This window comes from Sabethes cyaneus, chromosome 2 (assembly GCF_943734655.1).
Source record: "Sabethes cyaneus chromosome 2, idSabCyanKW18_F2, whole genome shotgun sequence".
Taxonomy (NCBI): Eukaryota; Metazoa; Arthropoda; class Insecta; order Diptera; family Culicidae; genus Sabethes; species Sabethes cyaneus.
The window spans coordinates 178,750,402-178,775,062 of record NC_071354.1 but is presented as its reverse complement, the minus strand read 5'-3'; the positions used below and the strand labels follow the sequence as shown (position 1 = coordinate 178,775,062).

Here is a 24,661-nt window from a genome sequence, read left to right as displayed (position 1 = left end):
AGTAATTCACGAAGGAAAAATATCCTCACTACTTCTAAGTTAAAATCTCCATGAAACAATGTTGAGCTGCAATTGTTTAGAACAGTAGTTATTATGCTGTGAAAACAACAATTCTGACGACCATATGGTAATAAGCAATTTTGGCCGATTAGGCTATTCAGAATCAAACATAAACATAGTGATTGAATGTGTGCGTTAAAACAAGAGGTCAAAACAAATGGAATAAGGAGCTGGCCATTATCATTGACGCTTAATATGTTCCCATACATATATGCATGATCAAGTTACGACGATCATACAAAGTCAAAGTTTATGCTTCTCAGTTAGAAATTATAGAAAACACAGAGTAAAAATAACATCTGGAGCACTGGCCAACAGACTATCAATTTCTAAATACTAATTTCAGAGACCAAAACACATACTATTGCATTTATGCTCCTGTTCAGCTTCAGAGTCATCTTTTGAGAGACTTTTAACGCAATACAATAACGATGGAAGACAGTCGCTCGCGCGATGGCCAGAGCATAACCGATGAGAACGAACGAACGAACGAACGACTGAACGAGGTGCGTTGAGCTATGCTGGCTTTGTCGGCGGCATGCCTCTGTCAGTCGAGAGAAGAGTGTGGTCCCGTTAGCATCGTAGTGTGTTTCGGTTGAATGCGCGTTTTTAGTTCCCTGTTTTGGGGCTCTATAGACTCTAGTAGCGAAGACAGTCAGTCAGTCAGTGAGTGCGAGAGAGGGAGGCTGCGTGTAGGTGGTGCAAAACTGGATATACATTTTTTTAGTGTGAACATTTTCCACTAGACTGAGCCGGGAACCGTTTTACCGGAATAAGCCAAAAAAGGTGCGTGTGCAGTGGCCATAGTTGAGCGAAATAGGATAGGTACCTATACATTTATCGGTCGGAACGTTCTTCTTTTTCACTGGTGGGGTGAAAACGAGCCTTTCCGTTCGGTTCGGATCTGTCACAATAGAAGTTGCAATTCAGATCGGGACGAAAGACGCAAATAGATTTTTTTACTACTTATTTGTTCACGAGCATGTAACAAAACAAAACATACTTTTAAAAGGTGTTATTCAGTGCATTGAGCAGATTTTTTTTGTTACTAAAAAGGACATCATTTTCCGTTTCGACGTATGAGTTCAGTGTTCCCGTGTGTGCGTGGCGGTTTTGTGTACATGCAGTAAAATATATTTTTGGGGGAGGGAAGGAGTTTCGATTTTCCTGGCCCCTTTTTCCTATCGAATAGCTAAGGAGGAGGTGAGCGAAAATGATGGCCGATTGCTACAAGTCCGGAAAGTGTCTCTAATGTTGGCAGGGTAGGCAACGACAGGACGGGCGGCTGTGTGGTTGAAACTAAAATTAAATACAGTAAGAAGTCGCGTTTTAAAAAGGGGGTGCTTTCCTTTCCAACATCGGAGTATTCTTTGTTTTCGTTGATAGCACATTTTTGTCGATATAGTTTGGCTTGTTTCAATAGTGCACAATTTATTTCAGGATTTATTTCTGCAAAATAAACGTACAGTTTATAAAATGTCAACGAATTAAGAAAAAAAGAGGTGAACGTCACGTGTTACTTTCCGGAAGAAGAATGAATTAATAAGGAGTTTCAGAAAAGTGTAAGAAGAGGCAAATTGTGTGTGAAATTTTTTTACGATAGCGAAGATATCGGAAGCTGAGATCAATTAAGATTGTTCGCCGACTTTTTGCTGGTCCAGTGTATGCTTGTGTGTTTGTAGCAGTGTACTGTGGTGTTGTTTATGCGCTGTGACAGGATACAATCATAGCAAGTAGTCGTGCCGAAGCAGAAAAGGACTCGTGGAAACACACAAACACCAATAAACAGCCAGCATAAAAGTTTTCATGACGAGGCAGCAGCAAGCAGGAAGGAAAAGCTGACTTGGATTATGTCTACAACATTGCGCCACTGGCATCAACAATAGCAGCAGAAGCAGCACCAAATAGTACCTAGTACCTTTCGCAAAATTGGAACCGACAGGAACCGAATAACCAAGGTGTGTTGAACTCGTGCATGATTTATGACTTCACTGGGTTTTTGACGATTGAAAATTTAAACGAAACCCCCCCAAACGCCCCATTTCCGGTTTTCTGTTTTTATTTCTACAGTGGCCCGTTTTGCTTTCCAAAGTGCATGCTGAAAAGTGGCTATTTCATGAGAATGTTGATATAATTTACGAATATTTTTTTCAAAATTACTTTTTGTCATTGTAATATCAAATTTTAGACGAAAAAGTTTGCACAGATTTTAATAAAATTTAGCTCGAAACCAAAGCAAAAATTACTTTTAAACCTGCACATTGGTTTCAGGTATTCCGTGGCAATAGATTTTTTTGATTTTCAACATCAGCCCAGGCACCAATGCTTTTGAACTTGTTTATTTCAATTTACAGACATCTAAAATAGTTCACGTTGAGATTGTTTCTTTTTCTTCGTCCGTGGTATTTAGTTCATCATTCCGTTTCGTTTTCTTGGTATAGGTCGAATTCGATAATCCGGAGACTCGATCGATTATCCGCGGTTCGATTACATTTAATTTTAGACTTGATTATTTGGAATAAAATTGTCTTTTTCCGAATAGTAAAATGGAAAAACACTTCACAATTTGTGCTCTGATATTCTAGTAATTTAAAACAGTGTGTATACGATAAATAATTATAATTGAATAATGATTCTTCAAGATTCAACTACATTTCTTCTTACGTTTTTGGCGTATAAACTAACTTGACACAGGCACAAACATAAAAACATAAAAAAAATTATTCAATTCAGCCAATTCGTTCTTTAGTCAAATGATGACATATAAATACCAATTCATGTTTTTTATATAAATTGAAATTTCCAGTGTCTTAACTCTAATAGCGAACGTCGTCGCTTCTTACTGCTCGTCAAAATCAGACAGCTTCAGTAGAAATTAGCTTCCAAATTTTCAATAATGAAAATTGATAACAATGTCAATCCAAATAGACCGCATGCGGCTGTATGTAAAGACAAACAAGGCGAAAAGGTTCACACCAGCAGCAGCGCTCGAAGAAACACGCGGTTCAAGGGGCAACTATCACCGCGCTAGCTCGGGAGGAGTACCGCGACCCGCGACAGCCGGTTCCAGAAGCCCATTTGCTAGGCCTTTGCATCCGAGCGAAAGCACCGACAGGGACAACAGAGCGGGCAAGAAAGAAAAACATTCATCCTACACATCCAACCAAACCATGGTCAACCGCTGCTGGCTGGTGAGCGTTCGGTTTTGCTTATAGGGCACCGGACCGTTCGCTGCCGTCATCGTCCAATGCATCGCTGCTGCTGCACGAACCGGTATGTTTGGAAATCGCGGGCCGTTCGATGCCAACAACAAAAGTCCACATGGTAAAGCGCAAGCCACACTCTGAAACGGCGCGGCAGTCCCCGTGTTGGACGTCAGAAGAATAGGGCGAGGAAAGCACACGGTGAAGTTGTAAGATTAGATTTACACGCTACAGACAGTGTGGTCTAAAATTTTGAAATCCCGTTTCGTTGTTCAGTTCCATGTCTGGATTAGAATGTTCTGTGGAATCAAACGACTAGTTCACAAGCAGTAGAATCTTCTTCGACGGTTCAGGAGATTCCCCTAAAAAAACATAGTTTTCAATACTTTCCGATTACTTTACCCCGAACGTGTACAGTGACAGAAACATAAATACTACTCGAGGGCAAATAAAAACGGGAAAGAAAACGGGAATCCACTGCACGCATGTCCCTTTCCCTTGCTCTGGTCACCCGCGCACTCTCAGACGCGTGGAAGGCCCACATACGAGAGGACTCACGCGTGGAAACTATGATGGTTCTTTATAATGCGGAGTGTATTTCCTACCACGAAACAGCTCTAAATATACGCATAACATAAGCACCAACGAAGCAAGAAGGAGGTCGCCTCGGCGCGCTAATGCCGCGGTAGGTGAACCGAGAGGGAGAGAGAGTGAGTGGAAGAAAGGCGAAAGAAAAAAACCTAAACATTATCTGTGGAAGAAATATAGTGCAGCTGGTTGCATCTTGAAAGGAAGCATCGCCATCCATCGGGACAAAAGCCGGTTGAACACATGTTTGACTCCTTGCTGCTGCAGGGGTCGTTGCTTTCCAAATAGAGCTGTTTGCTGAATTAATATTTGGTTAATGAAATAGTTTGTTTAGATGAACCGTCTGGTGACATTAGCGTGGCAGACAAGTCTAGAACTTAATGTTTTCTTTAGTGAAACAGAGAGTAGCGACATAATGGACCAGTTTCTTTTATATTGATTCGATTAAATTATTCATAATTATAGTAGTTAAGCAGCACATCCACTCAAATACTTATTTAGATTAATAATAGAGCAATAGATGGATTTCGGCTAACTCTACCAGTGGTACCTCTCAGCATCAAAAGAAACTTCAATTTGCGTATTGTGATTGCTACAAAGTAATGTCCTGTTCTGTTTTTTGTATCTAAACGTTTGTTAAAATTACACAAAATTCTATTCGCACCTGCCAAAGTTTTGCAGAGATTTAGATAGGCGACTGCTTGGCAGCCGATTCGGTAGAGCTGATCTGTGCTGTGCAACATTTTATTAAAAAGGCGAATATTTTACGTTCAAGGCAATGAATGTGAATAAAAAGCTTAAGCCCCACCGAAATCACGATGTCTTTCTGAACAACCGAACAATCGATGTCATGGTTCAAGAACGATTTATTTGTAGAATTGTTACGTAGCAATCAAACTATCCTGATAGAAAAAGTGCAGCAAAAATTCTGTTGAGTTTTGGTTAGCAACAATCATAGAAAACCTCTCAAAGCCTGGCCTCGAAATACGACACTTGTTCTAATAAGCCAGTTGTCGTTGGTTTCGACTCGAATCTCGACTTGGAGAGACTGTTAGAATCAAAAGCATCGCGGGCACTGGTTTCGCAATCGCCCTGTATACAGTTGGCTGTGAAGGTCAAGTACCGAAAGTGGTAGGTAGCACCGAGACTTTGCTTTTTTATCATGAAAATCCACTACAATCCCTGGCGTTGCATTAGAACAGGGTACATGGGTCGGAATGATTTGGATCGGGCGACTCAAACTTCTATTGATCGAACAGCAGTTTTCTGTACCTAAGCATGTTTCGTTGTTCTGAACTGAGGGAATGATGTGAATGTCCGATAACCTATTTTCATTCAATGTCTGTGCAACTGACATGGTTCGATCATTTTGACTCAATTTTGATTCATTTGACTAGTTATTATCTACAATTTTGCTGTGTCTTTTGTCTTTACGGTGCTACAATGCTGGTACTCCATTAACAGCTCATTGAACGTTCACTAAGCTACTAATGAGGCAGATTCTGCATTCAGAACATTGCATTGGCAATGGCACGGTTTGATTCATTTTCATCATATTGTCGATTATGAGGTACGAAGTGTATAAAGTTGACGTTGACGCATAAGTAGAACTGTCGAAGTCGGTTATGTGAACCGATTTCCGAAGTAATAATCTTAACATCAAAGAGACCTTCTGCAATAAATCCTTTTTATAAGGTATCAATTCCAACTAGCCGGCAGCGATTCGCGTAGCATAGCAAGGCAGGTTGGTAGCATCATTCCATGACAGCCGACGAAGTGCGTAGGGAACAAACTTTTTTGTATCCTCTCGCGTCTAGCAATTCAGCATGGTTGCTGCGGACACTATACCACACTACTAAACACAACAACTGGGCAGATTAACGAGTATTTTGTGCCTGCAGGCATAGACGGTCGTGAAAGTCGTGAAAGAGATTTTAAATATAAAGTCGAGTTGTCAGTTAACTTTCGTCAGAATGTCCTTGAAAGTCCGGTTTGAAGTTCAAGGGTAACTCCCAGATCTCTTATCTGGTTGACCCGCTTAAGCATGTGCCCAGAAATTGAATAAGCACAGGTTATCACGCTGCATTCGCCACTGAGTGACCTTTGTTTCTTTCAAACCTTAACTGGAGCTCAATACTCGACGGCTGTGATGCTGAGTCAGCAGCTCTAAATGTATCCAACATTCTGTTGTACGCTATCGATCAATTTACTCCAAAGAAAATCAAACGACAGTCCACTTTTCCTCCTTGGTCAAATCACACTCTTGAAACTTTAAAAACTGCCAAGAGGTCAGCGCTCAAAAACTTGTTTAATTCATATCAAACCCAAATTCAACTGAACCTTCGTAATAATCCAAAAAAATTCTGGCACTACACTAACCAGCAGCGAAATGAAAACGGCTTACCCACTACGATGAATCTTGGAAGTGTTGAAGCAACAACTACTCACGACATATGTGAGCTTTTCCGCAAACAGTTTAGTGCTGTTTTCGCTAGTAAAACCCTCGACGACCAACAAGTCGGGAATGCTGCGCGCAACGTTCCGTGTATGGCAACTGTTGGATCACTTCCAACTTTAACAACTCAAGATGTACTCAATGCGTGCTTGAAACTGAAAAGCTCAACAAATACTGGTCCAGAGGGGATTTCTTCAATCATACTGAAGAATTGTGGTTTGGCTCTTTGTACTCCACTGGTCCGCATTTTCAACATATCTCTGCCTTCGGGTAGTTTCCCTACCGCATGGAAAACTTCATATTTCTTTCCAGTCTATAAAAAAGGTCCAAAACAAATCGTTTCAAACTATCGTGGAATAGCATCACTCTGTGCCATTGCAAAGCTTTTCGAGCTGGTTGTTCTGGAAATTCCTTACTTACAATTTCTCTAGCTACATTGATAAAAGTCAGCACGGTTTCGTATTCAAACGGCCAACCTGTACTAACCTGATTTCCTACACATCCTTCATTGCTCGTTCAATGCAAAACCATTTTCAGGTCGACGCAATCTATACGGATTTATCAGCAGGCTTCGACAAAATAAATCATCAGATCGCCGTCTCGAAACTTCAGAGGCTTGGATTAAGTGGCAATATCCTTAACTGGTTTGAATCATATCTTACCGGTAGGACTATGTCCGTTAAAATTGGAAATACTATTTCTCTACCTTTTTCTGTCACATCTGGTGTACTACAAGGAAGTCATCTAGGTCCTTACATTTTTTCTACTGTACCTTAATGACATTCATCTTACCCTTAAATGCACGAAATTATCGTATGCCGATGATTTCAAACTCTTCTCCATAATTAAGAATATCTCGGACACCCAATTTTTACAAACGCAGTTGGAGATCTTTGCTGATTGGTGCAATATCAACAGAATGGTGTAAAATGCTTCAAAGTGCTCTTGTATCTCCTTTACACGCAAACGATCAGTCGTATCATTTGATTATAAAATCTCGGACATTGTTCTTACGCGGGAAAACGTTGTAAAAGGCTTAGGAGTTTTATTAGATTCAAAATTGACAAGGAGCTTCAAAATTGACGTTTAGGGATCACATAGCTTTTATCTGTTCTAAAGCTTCTAAAAATTTTGGTTTCTTATTCAGAGTCACTAAACAGTTTACGAGCATGCCATGTTTAAAAATTTTGTACTGTTCTTTAGTACGATCTGTACTAGAATATGCTTCAAATGTAAGGGCACAATACTATCAAAATAGCATTCAACGGATTGAGGCTATTCAACGTAAATTTGTGCGTTTCGTCCTACGACTTCTACCTTGGAATGATCCTCTAAATCTTCCAAGTTATGAAGACCGGTGTAACCTTATTAGTCTTGATACTTTGGTACTACGGCGTGAGGTTGCCAAGGCTACCTTTATCTCCGATATCCTAACATCATATATCGACTGCCCCGACATTCTACAACTGCTGAATATTAACATCCGCCGTAGAACTCTTCGATCCCATGCTTTTCTATATCTGCTTGTCTCACGTACCAACTACGGCAGAAACGAGCCTCTTAGTAGCATGTGTCGTGTTTTTAATCAATGTTACAATGTGTTCGATTTTAATTTATCACGTACCGTTTTAAAAGAAAAAAATCATCGTGCCTTGAAATAAATGTAACTATTGTTAATCATGTTATTAGTAAATTATTAGTCCTAAGCTCAAACTTTTGTACAATTAGTATTTAATGCAATGTATTCCTAGTTTCAAGTATTAAAAAAAGCTATGTATCATTTGGTGTAAACTGTTGGTTGTAAAGGTTTTGTGCCTACTGGAGAAGGAATGTCAAAGCTGTTCCACTCCAGCGGGGTTTTCCCTTCTCAAATAAACAAATAATAAACAAAAAACACACACTTAAAAATAAGCAGCGAATTCGACAAATTTTTGCCGACATCTCAACAGCCGATTCGGTACTTCTTTTTAAGTGTGCAGGCGGCAACGAAGTGGCAATACACTCTCCGTTACATGTAAATCAACATGCAAACCACCACAGTAAATCTACGGAAACCGCACTGCACTGCTTAGTGACGTTAATTGGGAAATCGCTCAAATATCAAGAGACAGCACTTTGTGCTTTTCTTGATATTGAAGGCGCTTTCGATAACACGTCCTTCGCGTCAATTAATACGGGTCTCTGTCAAAAGAGAATCGACCACACTACAATGAGCCTTCAAGCAATGCTCTCGAGCAGAGAAATTACAGTATCATTGGGAGATACGTCGGTCACGATTTCGGTGATCAAAGGATGTCCACAGGGAGGAGTTCTCTCCCCCCTGCTCTGGTCACTGGTGGCCGACGCACTCCTTCACAAGCTATCACAGCTTGGTTATGAGACAATTGCTTACGCTGACGACGTACTTATCGTCAGAGGAAAGTTTGACGCAGTATTATCAAGTCGCTTGCAAGGAGCTCTAAAAACCACCATGTTATGGTGCTCACTAGAGGGACTTAATGGTAACCCCACCAAAACAGTCGTTATACCATTCACTAAGCGAAGGAAACATACCATTACTCCCCCTATACTGAATGGTGTCAGGCTGGGCTTCAGTAATGAAGTCAAAAACCTCGGAATAATTCTCGATAAAAAACTGAACTGGGCTGCCCATCTAGATTATGCTTTTAAGAAAGCAACTTCGGCTATCTGGGCATGCAGCTCACTGTTTGGCAAAACCTGGGGATTGAAACCTCAACTAGTATTTTGGTCATATACTACTACTTTGGTCATATACGGCCTAGGATAACCTATGCTGCAGTCTTATGCCAAAGGTGAATGAGGCCCAATCCAAACTAAACAAAGTTCACCGCCTGGCCTGTCTTACAGTTACCAGTGCCATGCATACAACGATTGCAAAAGAGTAAAACTATACTCGAAGGTGACAAAATCGGTCATCTTCGCATACTTCGGGAGTTCAATCTGACACCCTTAGTAAGGGGCCGTGCAATAATTACGTAAGGGCTTTTTCTTCATTTTTGAACCCCCCTCCCCCCTATATAAGATTTTGTAAGATTCTGCCAATCCCCCCTCCCCCCCGTAAAACATCTTAGCAAGATTTTTTGAAACATCAAAATGCAAGTTTTATTTAAAATGTTAGACATTGAAAGAATATTGAAACAGTCAACAAAGTTCAAACAAGTTCATAAAAACCAAGTTTCAAACAAATTCATAAAAAAACAAGCAAAATCAAATCTGTTGTAAATCCCTTCATAGCCCACTCACGAACCGAACGTATTTCAGCATTGAGGTTGTCTAGCGCACACATAATTCTGGCTTTAGTTTTCAAAAGGTCGCATAATCAACCCTTTTGCATGCATTATACGACCTTCTGAAAACTGAAGCCAGAATTTGCATTGATCCACTCTACATCTTCTGAACACGTGTCCTCGTGCAGTAGCATACAAAGAACTTCTTTGCCTCTTCTAGATGACACGCGACATGGTCTTACATCCCAAGAAACATTTTTGTTGTACAATAGCTTATCAAGCGCTTGTTCCCTTGATACAGCTATACATTAGCTGTAATGTTTGTAGTGATATCACAAGGGATTTTGCGGCTGCCTTGCGGGATTGGGATAGGCAATTGCTACCGAATATGTTGGAATAATAGCATAAACCGATAACATCAGATGGGTCTGGAACAAGTAGGTCGCCTGATGTTTCCCTGAGTGGGCAAGGGTAAAATACTCAGCAAGTTGCTACGCATTGCCTTGTAGCATGAAGGATTTTGACACTTCACAACTTAACTCATCAATTAAAAAAATTTGTAACAAGTAGCATGAGTTGTTATTAAAAAATTTGAATTTATCATAATTTTTTCGTGTACGAAAATCTTACGTAAGAAATGATTAAGCCCCCCACTCCCTCAAATAAGATTTTGTAAGATTTTGCGGAACCCCCCTCCCCCCATTATGCCTTACGTAATTAGTGCACGGCTCCTAACTTCAGTCTCTGACTGCATGGAAGCCAGGCCCAATATGAACGTTCCATATGAGGTGTTTGAAACAGATCGCTCAATGTGGAATAATTAAGGGCTCAATCTTTCATCTGGAACTATCAGTTTTTTAACAAATGGTTCAAAAAATGGGGGCCTGTACAGGCTCCGGAGTCTACGGACCCGTATCAGGGAAACTATCTCATTAGGAAAGTGGCCCACCGTTTTTCATGCAGAAGTATATGCAATATACACCTGTGCAACAATATGCTTGAAACGAAAGTACAGGCATGCGAAAATCGGTATCTTCACGGATAACCAAGCAGCACTACTGGCACTCAAGTCCGCCAAATGCGTGTCCAAATTAGTTTGGAAGTGCAGCACAGCATTGAGGGAGCTCTCCTGCCAAAACAAGGTTTTATTACTTTGGGTGCCCGGTCACTGCGGAATCGAGGGCAATGAATTTGCTGACAACCTGGCAAGACAAAGATCAGCTCAGCAATTTATTGGCCCTGAACCGTTTCTGGGCAGCTCCACATCCGCCGTGAAAGGCGAGCTGATGATATGGGAAAAGCTAGAAATAGTATCCCGTTGGAATCAAACACAGGGCTGTAGACAAGCTTAACAGTTTATCTACCCAAACCCTGCAGTAGCTAAAAAAATACTCCATTTAATTCGTAGTGAACTACGCACAATCACGGGACTCCTTACAGGACACAGCCGCGCTCCTTATCATTTAAAGAATATCGGCAAGGGATCATCCGACACCTGCAGCTTTTGTAACTCTGAACCTGGAAGTTCAGCGCATCTGCTCTACAATTGCGGAGCTCTTGCATTATCAAGGCACAACTTCTTCGGAAATTTTCCTCTTACTTAATATCAGGTATGGAATCTAAATCCCAAAACTGTCATTAGCTTTATAAACCATGTAGTACCGATTACAACTATCCCGCTCAACTCCATCAATGGGTATGAGCGGTCCGTAAACTGTGTATAGCAATCGGGGCCTGCCACAAACGACGATCATTAGGACTGTCGCAGTGGCCTGGGGGTGGGGTGTTAAGTACAAAAACTAAGTTTTGGAGGGTAGCCTCGATGATGCGCTCACCAATGTAAAGTTGGCTTACGGTAAAACAGAGCTTTCCTAGAGTGATTTCAGAAAGTGTAGGGCAAACAGATCGCACATGCACGTGCACTTTAGCAGTGGGTGGGTGAGCGTTACGCACTAATTCAGTCTTGCATTCAAAATTGCTAGATTTTCGACGACATTGTCAACACAATTAACGTCTTAATTAGCGTCACAATCATGTCTGTGAGTCAACGCGAAAGATAGCGGAACCTACAATTTCTTTGTTAACAGAATAACATTGTAGTCGCACTTAGTTGGAGCCAGTAAGAATTGACCCTTGTCCCTAGTCCTAGTGTCCTGGCACGTTTTGGTAGTAAACACGCATGGGGTGATTGTTTTCTACGTTGCTCGAAGAAACAGCTCCATAATTCAACACTGAAGCTGAGCTACACAGTGAATGGTAACTTGAGAGAGCGCCACGAACGGAGGCTCAACTACGAGGGATGTCACTAAAGCAGCCATCGCTGCGGAAAGAAAAAAAAATCAGGAAACAAAAATAAGCTCAGCTTGGTACTTTAAATCAGTTTGGTACTTATCTGAGAAAGCAACTTGGAACTTCCAACTTGTAAGCCGCATCACCATCGAGTACAGGAACGGATTGAAAGTAAAATTTACGGGAGAGCGGAGCTCGATTGTGGTGGGTTAAGGTTAAGGTTAAGGTTAAGGTTTACCATCATACTTTTTCATGTGCGTATTGTCAATGGAACAATAGAAGCAGGAGGCAAATTACCGTCGAATGGTGTGAGGATTATCGTTACTCTGAATGAGCGGACGGTTCAACAGAGCATAAGTAAGGGCTTACCATGATACTTAAAAATTTATTCTTACCATGAATTGGGTTCCGGAAGCCTTTGTTTTATATGGTATTTACGACCAAGTCAAACAACGACCTCTAACTTTGTCTTTATCATATAAAGGTTGTATACATTTAATTAAAAATGTTTGAATATGCACTACTCGTAGTTTCTCTCATCTCTCCTATTGAGGAACAGTGAGACAAAACAACACACATTAAATTTTATAATTGTAACTAATTTAAATTATAATCAAAACGAATAGAAGGATAAATCTTTCAAATGGATTAATATGCTCGTTGGTGGTTGTATTTTTTTGGAAAATACTGTCTCAGTAGGGGCTTTCTCCTACTTTAAAATTTCTTTCAGTTTTCGTTAAATCAAGGTTGTTTTGAATGGGAAATCAACATCTCAAGTTAGACGTTATTAGAGCACCAATTAAAAAAATACAAGATCTAAATAATTCATAATGTATTAACAAAGACCAAAAAAGTTGCTGTCACCTGCAGAAAGGGTTTCCTTTCATTCAGGGTGCACAATCGTTTGACAGTAGATTGTACCCGTTGTCCGAAGCAAAAGCTAAAAAGCAGTCTGGCATTCACTCTTCTGTGGCCTCATTCATTGGTGGCTGTGTGGTACCATTCGAAATTGTATATTCAGCGCATCAGCAAACGCAATTTCGCTGATAAGATAGAGATCAAATAACCATAAACCAGCATGGAAACATGTTTCTCCTCGACGTTTTCCCAAAAGATTACAACAGTTTCATTTTACAACCCAACAGTAGCAGCTGCAGCATCACCATACAGCGGAACAATTCCCATATAATTTCGCTATTAACTATTTAATGGAAAAAATGGGAAAGACTTTCAAGTCGTAAATTATGGCCGTGCGATACCAACAACGATTGGAATGCTTTTAGTTGCGTCAAATTTCAAGAATACAGAACAGAAAGAATATTCAAACAAGAGTACCTCCGTTGTTTACAAGGTGATAATGATCCATCATTCTTAATTTGTAATTTTTTTAATTGACTTAGTTTAAATAAAAGTAAAGCAAAATTATGATCGTATAAAAATTATCATCGTAAGCATACACCAATGATTCGTATTTTTTTCGGAAAGCAACTTTAACTATGGTTCAAAATTCCTTTCGAGGAAGACCAAACTTCAAACGAAATACATGTGCTTGATGGTGTTTACATCTTCCGGGCAGCAGATCCTAATGGCTGTGTCCATTGCAAAATTCCTAAAAAGTACTTCTGTCTTGAAGCCTCCTAGGTTTCAAGAAGTTCACACAACGGAAAGACAAGTGGGCTCACTTGACACAATGCACTTTTCTCGATTGTCCTCAGTTCCGTTCGGTTCGTTTCGTTTCGTTTCGTTTCGTTTGCGGGCGATGACGCGAGATAGAAGACCATGGTGGAACAGATATTACTTGTTGGATTGGGAATTCGCTTTGTTCGTCACCAACCGGCGCGCACCCGGCCCCCAGGGGGAGGATGACACTCGCTTATCTCCGAACATCAACCGTGTCAGCTAGACCGCGACCGCGACGCTAAACCGGAGTCAACAGCAGAGGTTTTCTGCTGTACTTTCGTTCACAGAACTTTTCTCTACTGCAGGCGAAGAACAATTCATTCAATTAGGGTCGTCATTTGTTTCCTGCACCTTCACGACTACACAAACACATCCGAAAATAAAAGCTTTTCGCAATGACAAAGCGTAGCTTTCGCCTCTCACCTCCTGCTAGTAGCATTTTAAGGAAGACATCTCGTGGATGGTGTTTTGATTCCGACAAGAATCGCAATTGGGACGCTAAAGTGTTGTGAACTAACTGCGGTTTGGTGTTATTAATTGGAGTACTTGTCTTTTTCGAGTCCACTCTTCTGATGCTGCCTTTTGGAAGCTTTGAAATATTCAGTTGAGAAGAATGTTCAGCATTCTATAATTAATTTTTGGTCTAGATCTGTAATTTGGCATTATATCATGTTTAAATTGCAGTTGTCAATTCTAGTCTTCAAACTGAATTCTAGTCAAGCTAATTCTAGTCTTCAAGCTGTATCTTGCTTGGCATCCAGTGCCATCAATACATTTTTGCAGTATTAGCACTTACGTGATCAATCTAATGATTTCGTTTAAGTAGAACATAAATGGAAAAGGGCGTAAACTAAATCCTTGGGGAACTTGTCATGTGGAGAATCTTTTTTAATATATTATAATTGTCTGTTATAATGTCATTATAAAATGACGTTTCAATGAATACGTGGTAACGTTATAAAGAGAAATAATAAGTCTACTCATATCATCTCTGTAAAGAAACCTCAAATAATCCAAATTTTAAATTATGAAGACTTTCTTGGATTTTTTGTTCACCTGGTGATGATCTAGTCGTACAACTATCGATTTTCCTCCCAGTGTGCGTAAGTGATAATCGAAAATCCCACTTCAGGCAACCAACCATGAAGGCCGTTCCGTACAACTAGAACCCGGAACAAAGTCTAACTTTCCCTTGTGGTTCCACTTGAATGAACGCAAAGGGCACGTGACCCCTTTTTCGATCTCACCAATAACGCCATCCCCCCACCCCCCTGACCGTCCATTTCCCCGACCATCCAGATCCCCACCCGCTGACGCATCTCGTAACGAAGAATCAAATTTGCTGACTTTCAAAGTGAACGAAACGGGTCTGTGCGAGATTCTGGATGTGCTTGGCTTGATGCTGGAGTAGGATAAAAAAAAGTATCCGTTGTAATTTAAACAGCTCCGCTTTTCTACCGTAGGCTACACATCCAACCGTTCGGTTCGGTTCGCGTGGTGCCGCATCGACCCTTGCCAGATCGTAGAGACAATATTATACCGAGTGCACTTTAGATAAGGCTCCATTACCTGGTTTTGGTTCAGAGAAGCAGAGAAGCAGCTTGTATCGCACAAGGGGAGAAATTTGTGGAGTGCTCTTGATTAGTTCATTCCACTTCATCTATTTTTGTTTATCATATGAAAGGAAAGAATATTGGATTTTAAAGAAAGTTGTTACTAAATTCCCAAGCTAAACTATCAAATTTTTGAATACAAATGCCGCTTGTAGCAATAAAATATAACTGTTTCCCATTCGAAAAACTCTAAAACAGCGGTAGATGACAGCAAAAACCGGCAAGTTCTTTCGCTTTCATGTTGCAGGAAAGCCAACAACGTAAACTGAAAGTTGTTGAAAGCCGTTCGGGATTTTTTTTGTCCACTCCCACGGCGGCAACATGTATAATTTTTTGTCGAATCAATCTTCTAAAGAGAATAGCGGTCTTTCCCCTGACAAATGCTTACCGCGAACAAGACGGAGATACAAATAGCGGCGCGAGATAGAGAGCGAAAATGTGCCTTTTGTTTTTGCTTTGATACTAGGTAGGTATAACCGGCTGCGTCGTTCGGTCTGCCGAAAAATTATCATACCGATGATGATTCACTTATGATAATGACGACGAAAATCCATTCACTGTTAACTTTTTACCGTCAGCAAAAGCCGTCCAATGTGTGTTCCAACAACTTTTTCGGCAGGCTTGTGTTTATGTATATGTGCGTGTTTGTTGGAGCATATTCATCGTTCGACTATGTTTTGGCTGTGACTCAAGCTTTCATAAACGGATAGCCGTGTTTACTTTCGTTTTAAAGCCTTAAAATTTTCTGGTAGCTTTCCAACTAGATTAACATGACTCTAAATTTAACGTAGTGATTGTTTATTTTACGCGATATCATCCTCTTGTGAAATAATTCATCACATAAGATTTATCTGTCTCAATGAACGATTTTTATGTCGACAGTGTGGTTTTATTATAATGAATTTTTGGCAGACAGTAAATGACGACTACTGGTCTCACTTTATTTAAGTTTGAAATATCCTTTGCTCGAAGGTTTCAAATCATAGTTAACATTTGTTCTACTTTTTGTCCTGTTGATGCAGGGATACTCCTTCAAAACATTGCATAGTTGAGTCAATTCTCAAAAACACGATCAATTACTATTGCATAGCATCTACAATCACTCGATCACTTTGACTCAATTTTGATTCATTTGACAGCACCGTCTCAGCCGAGCCAAATATGACAATGTTATGTATGGGACATTTGTAGAACTAATTCTAATCTACAATTTTTCTGAACAAAATTTTGCTGTATCTTTTGTAGTTACGGTGCTACAACGCGAGTAACTCATCAGTGACTAAATGAACGTTCATTTAGTCACTAATAAGATACTAGCATTGTAGCGCCGTAACTACAAAGATACATCAAAATTTTTTTCAGCAAAATTATAGATAATAACCTGTTCTACGAATGTCTCCTGCATAACTTTGTCATATTTGGCCCCGTTAAGACGGTACTGTCAAATGAACCAAAATTGAGTCAAAGTGATCGAACCATCCCTGATTTAAGGGAAAAAAGTTTTTCTAACAAAAACTGGGGGTGGGGGGGAGGCAGTGATGGATCGTGCTGTTTCAAGCACTCGTCTCCATTCAACTCGGTCTTGGGCCACTCGTCGACAATTTCCTAGTCGTCTCAGAAGTCGCAAATCGCTTTCGACTTGGTCGAGCCATCGTGCACGTTGGGCCCCCCTGTTCCCGGTGCCGGTGGGGTTGTTGAAGAGGACTATTTTCGTCGCACTGTCGTCCGGCATCCTTACGACGTGTCCGGCCCACCATAGAATGCTAACTTTCGCTAGATATACGATGGGAGTCTCCCTAAGCAGTGCCTGTAGCTCGTGATTCATACGCTTCCGCCACTCTCCGCTTTCAGTTTGTACTCCGCCAAATATCGTCCGCAGCACTTTCCGCTCGAACACGGCTTAGGCGCGTATGTCGTCCGTGAACAGCGTCACGGCTTCAGGTCCATAAAGAACTACCGATCTAATAAGAGTTTTGTACATTGTTTGCTTCGTGCGGCGGGGTACGCTTCCTAATCGTAGCGTTTTACGAAGAGCAAAGTAGGCCCGATTTCCCGCTTGGATGCACCGCAGGATCTCCGTACTAGTGTTGTTATCCGCGGTCACCACCGATCCCAAATACACGAACTCCTTTACCACTTCTAGTTCGTCGCCGTCAACGGTTACCGTCCGTGGGAGGCGCGCGCTTGTTTCCTTTGAGCCTCTTCCTTTCATATATTTGGTCTTCGACGCATTTATTTTTAGCCCAATTCTCCTATCGAAGTCATCTGCAAAGCCTAGAAGTTGGCTACCCTTTGTAAAAATCCAGCCTCTCGTTTCGATGCCCGCTCGTCGAATCACCCCCTCAAGAGCGATGTGAAACAGCATGCAGGATAAACCGTCACATTGTCTCAACCCTCGCCGCGTCTCGAAGGGACTCGAGAGTGTCCCAGAGATGCGTACGAAACACATCACTCGATCCAATGTAGCTCTGACCAGTCGCGTCAGTTTGTCAGACAAGCTTGTTGGCTTGTCTCGATCGACTGTATCGTATGCTGCTTTGAAATCAATAAAGATGTGATGTGTGGGCACGTTGTACTCCCGATATTTAGGATAGTCGGATAGTAAAAATGGTCCGTAGTTGCGCGAGCCCCCATGAAACCAGCCTGATAATTCCCTACGAAACCTTGTGCTATTGGTGACAACCCGCGTAACAGGATCTGGGAGAGTACCTTGTAGGCGGCGTTTACCAGCATAATACCACGATAGTTGCAGCAGTCTAGCCGATCACCCTTTTTGTAGATGGGACAAACTACTCCTTCCATCCATTCCTCCGGTAGCTTTTCCTCCTCCCAAATCCTCGAAATAACCCAGTGTAGAGCCTTTGCTAGCGTTTCTCCGCCATGTTTATAAAGCTCTGCAGGTAGGCGGTCCTTCCCAGCGGTTTTATTGGTCTTCAGCAGCCCGATTTCTCGTTTGACTTCTTGGAGATCAGGTGCTAGGACATTACTATCTCCAATGGGCGCTCCTAGGTTAATTCCCGTTCTGCCTCCTTCTGCGACTTCGCCATTGAGGTGTTCATCGAAGAACTTCTTCCATCTGTCGACCACCTCGCGCTCGTTTGTAATTAGATTCCCTCCCTCGTCCCTACACATGTCAGGTTTCGGTGTGTAGCCCTTCCGCGTTTGGTTCACCTTCTCATAAAACTTGCGCGTGTCATTAGCTCGGAATAGTTGCTCTAATTCTTCACGATCTCTGTCCTTTGTCCTTTTTCCTCCTCAGGATCGTGGTCAACTGGTTCCTAGCTCGTCGGTATTTTGCCAGGTTCTCTCTAGTGGCAATACTTATTTAATAATTTTTCCAAGCAGTTTTTTCCCCTCCACCGCTTGTTGGCATTCTCTATCAAACCAATCATTTTGTGTACTCCGAGGCTCAATACCTAGTGCCGTGGTAGCGGCCTCTCCGATGGCCGAGCGTATTCTGCCCCAACCGTCTTCGAGGTTTGAAGCACCTAACTCCTCGGAAGAAGGAGGTGCCTCATTCAGTACTCACGCGTAGTTCTCGGCAGCTTGTGGGTTATCTAACTGCCTGATGTTCAGCCAAGGAGAGCGGCTTTGACGTGTCCGGTATACGGTGGACAGCTTTGAGCGCACATGTACTGCTACTAGGTAATGGTCAGAATCAATATCCGCACCCCGTCGGGAGCATACGTTCGTGATGTTAGAGAAAAACCGGCCCTCTATGAGAACGTGTTCAGTTTGGTTCATTGTACGTTGATCAGGTGATCTCCAGGTGGCTTTGTGGATATCCTTGCGCGAAAAAAAGGATCACCAGGCCTAGGGAAGCTGCGAAGTTTATACATCGTTGGCCGTTATCGTTCGTGTCGGTGTGCAGGCTATGGGGCCCTACCACCGGTCTATACATGTCTTCCCTACCAACCTGGGCGTTCATATCCCCGATGACGATCTTGATGTCCCGTGACGAGCAGCTGTCGTACGTTGCCTCTAGCCTCGCGCAGAACGCTTCTTTCTCATCGTTGGGTTTTCCTTCGTGCGAGCAGTGCACGTTAATCCCAAGTAGCACTTGTAACTAATCATAAAAATAAAAAAATACAAAAAGGTTGCACAGCAGTTACATTTAGGATACTTGTAACGAGTTAGGTTACATAAAATTAAAAATAGTTACTTTTTAGTTTTCTAGTGACAAAAATCTCAAAAAGTTACCAGGTAGTTACCAAATGACCAAATTGAAACCTTTTTTTCGAACTGTCAACAACTTGGTCGTCGCAAAACAGTTAATTTTCCGTTACGAGTAGTTACGAAGTCAAAAAAAGTCGGCTAGTAACATTTTCGCAACAATTTGTTCACTGTTCCTTGTAAACACAACGGATTAAGGAAAAACTAGACCTGAAGAATATTGCTAATGGTAAAGATAAACAATTGGTACACGGGTTGTGAAATGCTCTTGTAAATGCGTTTATTTACTTAATTGATGGTACTTGGAATCTTCTCCGCCCAGACATTGGTATTAAATAAACAAATGATGATTATTCTCAAACGTCAAAACGATCAAGTTACATCGAAACGAAACCGGCAATGAAAATAGGTTACAGTGTAACTTAGAAATGACGACATAAGAAATAAGTGACTACAACAGATTTAATATTGGTTACCGTATAACCGATACCGTAACCAGGTCGAAGGCTAAGGTTACGTACAACTAGAATGTAACTGAAATGTAACCTTCTATGATTAACACTGGTGGTAACTGTTTTATTCAAACTGAAACTATTCTTTGATATTAAATTAACACTTTCTTTTCACAACAATCACTAAAAATACCTTTTCCCGATATCAACAATGTGAACAATGAACAATGGCTGCTTAAAATCATTTCATGCAATATGCCGAAAACGATACAAAACTTCAAGGACGATGGTGTAGTAGTTAGAACCAAAGGCAAAATGGCTATGAATTTTACTGTGATAGAAGTGATAGCGGAAACAACTTGATTTTTAATGGTTTCTAGGTGAATGCTCCACTAATTCATTATTGCTAAGAATAAATTTAAAAAATCAAAAAATTAAAATTAAAATTTTTATATTTGATTTACAAAACATCAATTTTTCAAAGAAGTAAGTAACGAAAAGCTATATTAAATAAGAGCGCGTGAATTTTTCAAAGCTAGAATCATGCATTTCACCATAAATTTGAAACTGCATTAAAATTTGTGTTGAAATAATAATTTATACACTCTTCTATATTCAACAGTTAAATTTACTGCTTGACGTTGACAGCCATAGATTGAAATAATAAACCTGCTACATTTTCGCTATGCAATAAAAGTTACAAGATAACTAATTTGCCACCAATTGAAAGTCAATTTACAGTTTATGTGTAACTTCAATAGTAACCATTTTGTAACTATACATGTTACATATTGGTTATTGAGTAACTGTTAATGCAACCAGATTTAGTTACATAAGTTGCGCTATTTCGGTTACACAACTGTTATATTTTAGGTTACTGTAACCGAAGTTTTACATTTAAATTTGTTGCATATCAGCCGCTGCGACTCAATTGTGACAACGTGTGCTACTTGGGATGATGCTATAATTGAAGAAACGGCCCTTTATCCTCAATACACACATTCTCTCGTTGATCGCCTTCCAATCTATCATGCGATCCTGCATTCCGCCCAACACTACAAAGCCCGTTCCCAGTTCATTGGTAGTACCACCGTTCTGGTAAAGTTGGGCCTTTCCGCCACGGATCTTCCATACCTTCTCTCCTTTGCGACGGATTTCCTTCAGAGCCATGATGCCGAGTTTGCGGGGTTCAAGCTGTTCAATCAGCACCCGCTCGCGACCTGCGAAATTTAGCGATCTGCAGTTCCAAGTACCGCGTCTCCATTCGTCGTCCTTGTTTCGTCGCCTAGGCCGATGCCGAATATTCCGCTCCGAATTTGCGTGAATTTTGTTAGTTAATTAATCTAGGTGTGTAGTCGTACTGGGGCAACACTACCGAGTCTCGCGATGGGGCTGCCATCTTATAGTGCCGAGACTCATTATACCTCCTTCCCGGTTAGTATACGACCTTAGTTTCCACCGGGGTTGGCTACCCGATCTCCGCTAAGGTTGCTCGTATTCCGCCTGGTACCATGAGGAGGTCGGGATCGGAGTTCTGGATAAGAGGCTAACGACCACTATGGGGTCTGTATTCCGCATTATCCAGCCATTTATCAGATTGGTTATAATCGTTAAATAATAGGTAATATGAATGAATTCGCCTAGTAGTTTTTGACCTACGTTTTAGTGTGAACAATGATGTTAAAGCTTAATCCCACCACAGCACTGAAAAAGCCATCGTTTTTGGTGCGAAATCCACGCACATTTTGTTAATAAACCGATGGTTAAAAGACAAGGTTTCTAGAAATTGGAGACACTTCAGACAGTAGGGCAAAACTATGATGCTGCAGCATAGATTAGTGCGAAACGCAATCTTTAAAAGCAAAAAGTACATTAATCATCTCATCTTTCAAGATGATGATTTTGACTGGCTTTCTCGCACACTCGAGTTGGCAATTTGGATTTTTTGTAGGGCTATTTGAAGAGTAAGTTTTATTTCGATCAGCCACAGACTTTAGCTCAGCTCAAAAGCAACTTTTATGTTCCTAATAATCTTTTTATGATTATCATTAAACTTATTTATGAAAGATTGATTTATGAAAGATTGATTGTTGACCAAATCGAATCAATTTTGGTTTAACGTTATATCCCTTTGCATCACATTCCATTTTCAGTCATTTCACAGAAAATTAAAACCATTTTTCCTTTAGACATGGAATTAACGGAAAGAACCGCTGTGTTCTATGCAAACTTCCTGTTGTTTCAAGAAACCGAATAAATCGAGCCATTTCAGCCAGCTAGCTTCTACTATAGCGTAGCGTCAGAACATGGTGGGCGATTTTTTCGTCATCATCGTTCCTTTCTGCAAAACCATTTTTCCGCACACACTGCTTGGCTGGTTGTTTTGCAAACTGGATCCGCAAGGAGAAAGCGAAAGTTATGTGGCGCAGCATCCATGTCAGAAGCCAACCATATACACACAACACACCACGAACAGAATCCGGTTTTGTCGTCACGGCTCATTAAAGCTTCTTTCCATAGAAGGAGAACGACCCACATTGTTTGGCTTGGCTTTTCAGATAATCGATCTTGACATAATGTGTAACACTAGTCGTTGTAAGTCGCGGCATTAGGGTCGGGATGTGTGTAACGCATATCCGCTTAGCGTTTCTTGGCGTTCCGGGCTTTTCCGGAGCAGCGCGTGCGGCGGCATCGAGTGTTATTGAAGCCACACATGAATATTTGCTCCCTTCGGGCTCCGAATGCCGCAAAAATTCATTGTGTACAACGCAATTTTTTCTCTTCTTCCGATTCGGAAGGAAAGATAGCGAAACGGAACGTGCTGTTCCGACGTGATTGGATTAGTGCCGTGAGCGAAATTGCGATGTCGTTTCAGTAAGCAAGAAATAACTTTCAAATTAGAAGATTAACGTTAACGTTATAATATGACACCATCCGACTGCGACAGGCAAACACTTAGCTGGTACAAAAAATTGAATTAATATAAACCAAATCAAACTGCACGCTCTCGACACAGAGGCCACATCGATCGTGACCCTGGAGGCTCGGTCGGCGATTCTCATAATCGCGTAAGACATTCATCACGCATTTGGCATCGAGGGGAAAGTAGATTTTGCCTGCTTCTTATTATGGCCGCGCATACCTCGTCGTCGAAAATGTACTTCTACGAATAATTCGAAGGGTTCTTCCACGAGGGTTAATTAGTTTTTTTTTCTACCGAAACGCCTCTCATCCATCCGTTTCGGTGTGTGTACCTTTCCTACGAGCGTGCGCTGCATTTGCTAATGGATTTTTTTTGCACGGAAAGCAAGCAAGCAAAATAAAAATCCCGGCTTCAACTTCGTCTCTGGCAAAACACGGCCCTCCGTACACAGTGTCTCGGTTCGAGAGTGCTGCGAAAGGGAAGAGAAGGTGATGAATGCTAATTTGGCTGATGATATGTGCGTATGAACTATGTTTATCGCGGTTTGCTTCCGATGATGATGATGAGACTTCTGTAAGAAGCTTTTATGGAAATTATTCAAAGTAAACGGCGCGGTTGTGTTCATATGATTTGTGTGCTTACTTTGCCACTCTTTGCCCCAGTGTTGGACCCATGGACCCTGCTGTTTCGAGGTTTCCACGGTTGGGAGAAATTAAAATCATGTCGATTAGTTTAATCGAAATTTAAAAACATATTCTGAACGGCAAATAATGGACAGATATCTCCATTCTCCATTGGGCTGTCTTGCCTTACTTGCCCCGGTAATTCGGTAATTCGGAGGAGACAAAGAGTCAACATCTAACGGTATATGAATCAACGGACTATCCTTTCTTCACTTCAGGCAGCATAGTTCGCAGCAGTTTATCTGTCGGAAGTCACTTTGGCCACTTGGTTCAGGACTTTTTTAAAAGATTGGATTAGTCGTTCCCAGATTCCCCCAAATTGCGAAGCCCCTAACGGGTTACATGTCCATTTAGTATTTGGCTCTACAAAGTATTCCATTATCTTGTCCTAGTCTACTTTATCTGGTTCCTTCTGAAATATTCGGTTGGCACCAATCAAATTAGTGCATTGATCGCTGGTTAACAGCTGTATAATGCATACCGACGCGTCGATAAAATAGAGCCTACAGTTGTTCATGGCATCTTATTCAGCAACTCCTATCCCTACCTCCTCGTGGTACCAATCGGGGCACGAGTAACCTTCGTGGAGATTGAGTAACCAACCCCGGGGGATGCCACCGGGCGGATGCGGTCGTATGCAGACAGGGAAGGAGGGTTCTTTCGAGCTTCGTCAGTCCTCCGACGAAACAAGGGGTTAATGTCGCAGGCCTTGCAAGCCGTCATGATGGAAAACCATTAAGCAATGAACGACGAACAAATAAATTTGGACTGAAACAATCGGAATAGACCCATGCGACGAAAAAGGTTTAACGATTGGAAACTTGAGACGTGGAATTGCCGATCTCTCAACTTCAAAGGGAGCACTCTAGTGCTTTCCGACGTATTGAAGAGCCGCGAGTTCAACATCGTAGTGCTGCAGGAAGTATACTGGAAGAGCCCAACGGTATGTACGTTCAGAGATGGACATCCCATCCACTAGAGCTGCGGCAAAACACACGAGCTGGGTATAACATTCATAATGATGGGCGAGATGCAAAAACGGGTAATTGTGTTGGTGGCCAATCAATTCTCGAATGTGCAGGTTAACAATCAAGGGCCGATTGTTCAACATAAGCATCATCAACGTGCACAGCCTTCACCTCAGAAGTACCGTTGACAACAAGGATGAATTCTACGCGCAGTTGGAGAGTAAATACGACCGTTGCCCAAAACATAATATCAAGATCTTACTTACTTACTTATGTGTTCATGTCCGCTGGTCAAAGGGATGAAATCAGAGATCTCCACTGCTGAC

General features: G+C 41.4%; 1 protein-coding gene across 5 annotated transcripts in view; it reads left to right on the top strand.

Moving 5' to 3' along the window:
* Positions 1-626: 626 nt before the first annotated feature.
* The window catches only part of LOC128738940 (tyrosine-protein kinase Src64B), a 169,496-nt gene continuing 145,461 nt past the window's right edge, over positions 627-24,661 (top strand). Inside the window, exons 1-2 of one of the 5 annotated variants that reach the window (XM_053834439.1) lie at positions 627-752; positions 1,501-2,018. The gene's annotated coding sequence lies outside the window, so the exon portion shown is untranslated. Of the gene's footprint in view, positions 1,264-1,500; positions 2,019-24,661 lie in introns of all 5 variants that reach the window. The other 4 variants (XM_053834437.1, XM_053834436.1, XM_053834435.1 and 1 more) reach the window with 4 other exon arrangements.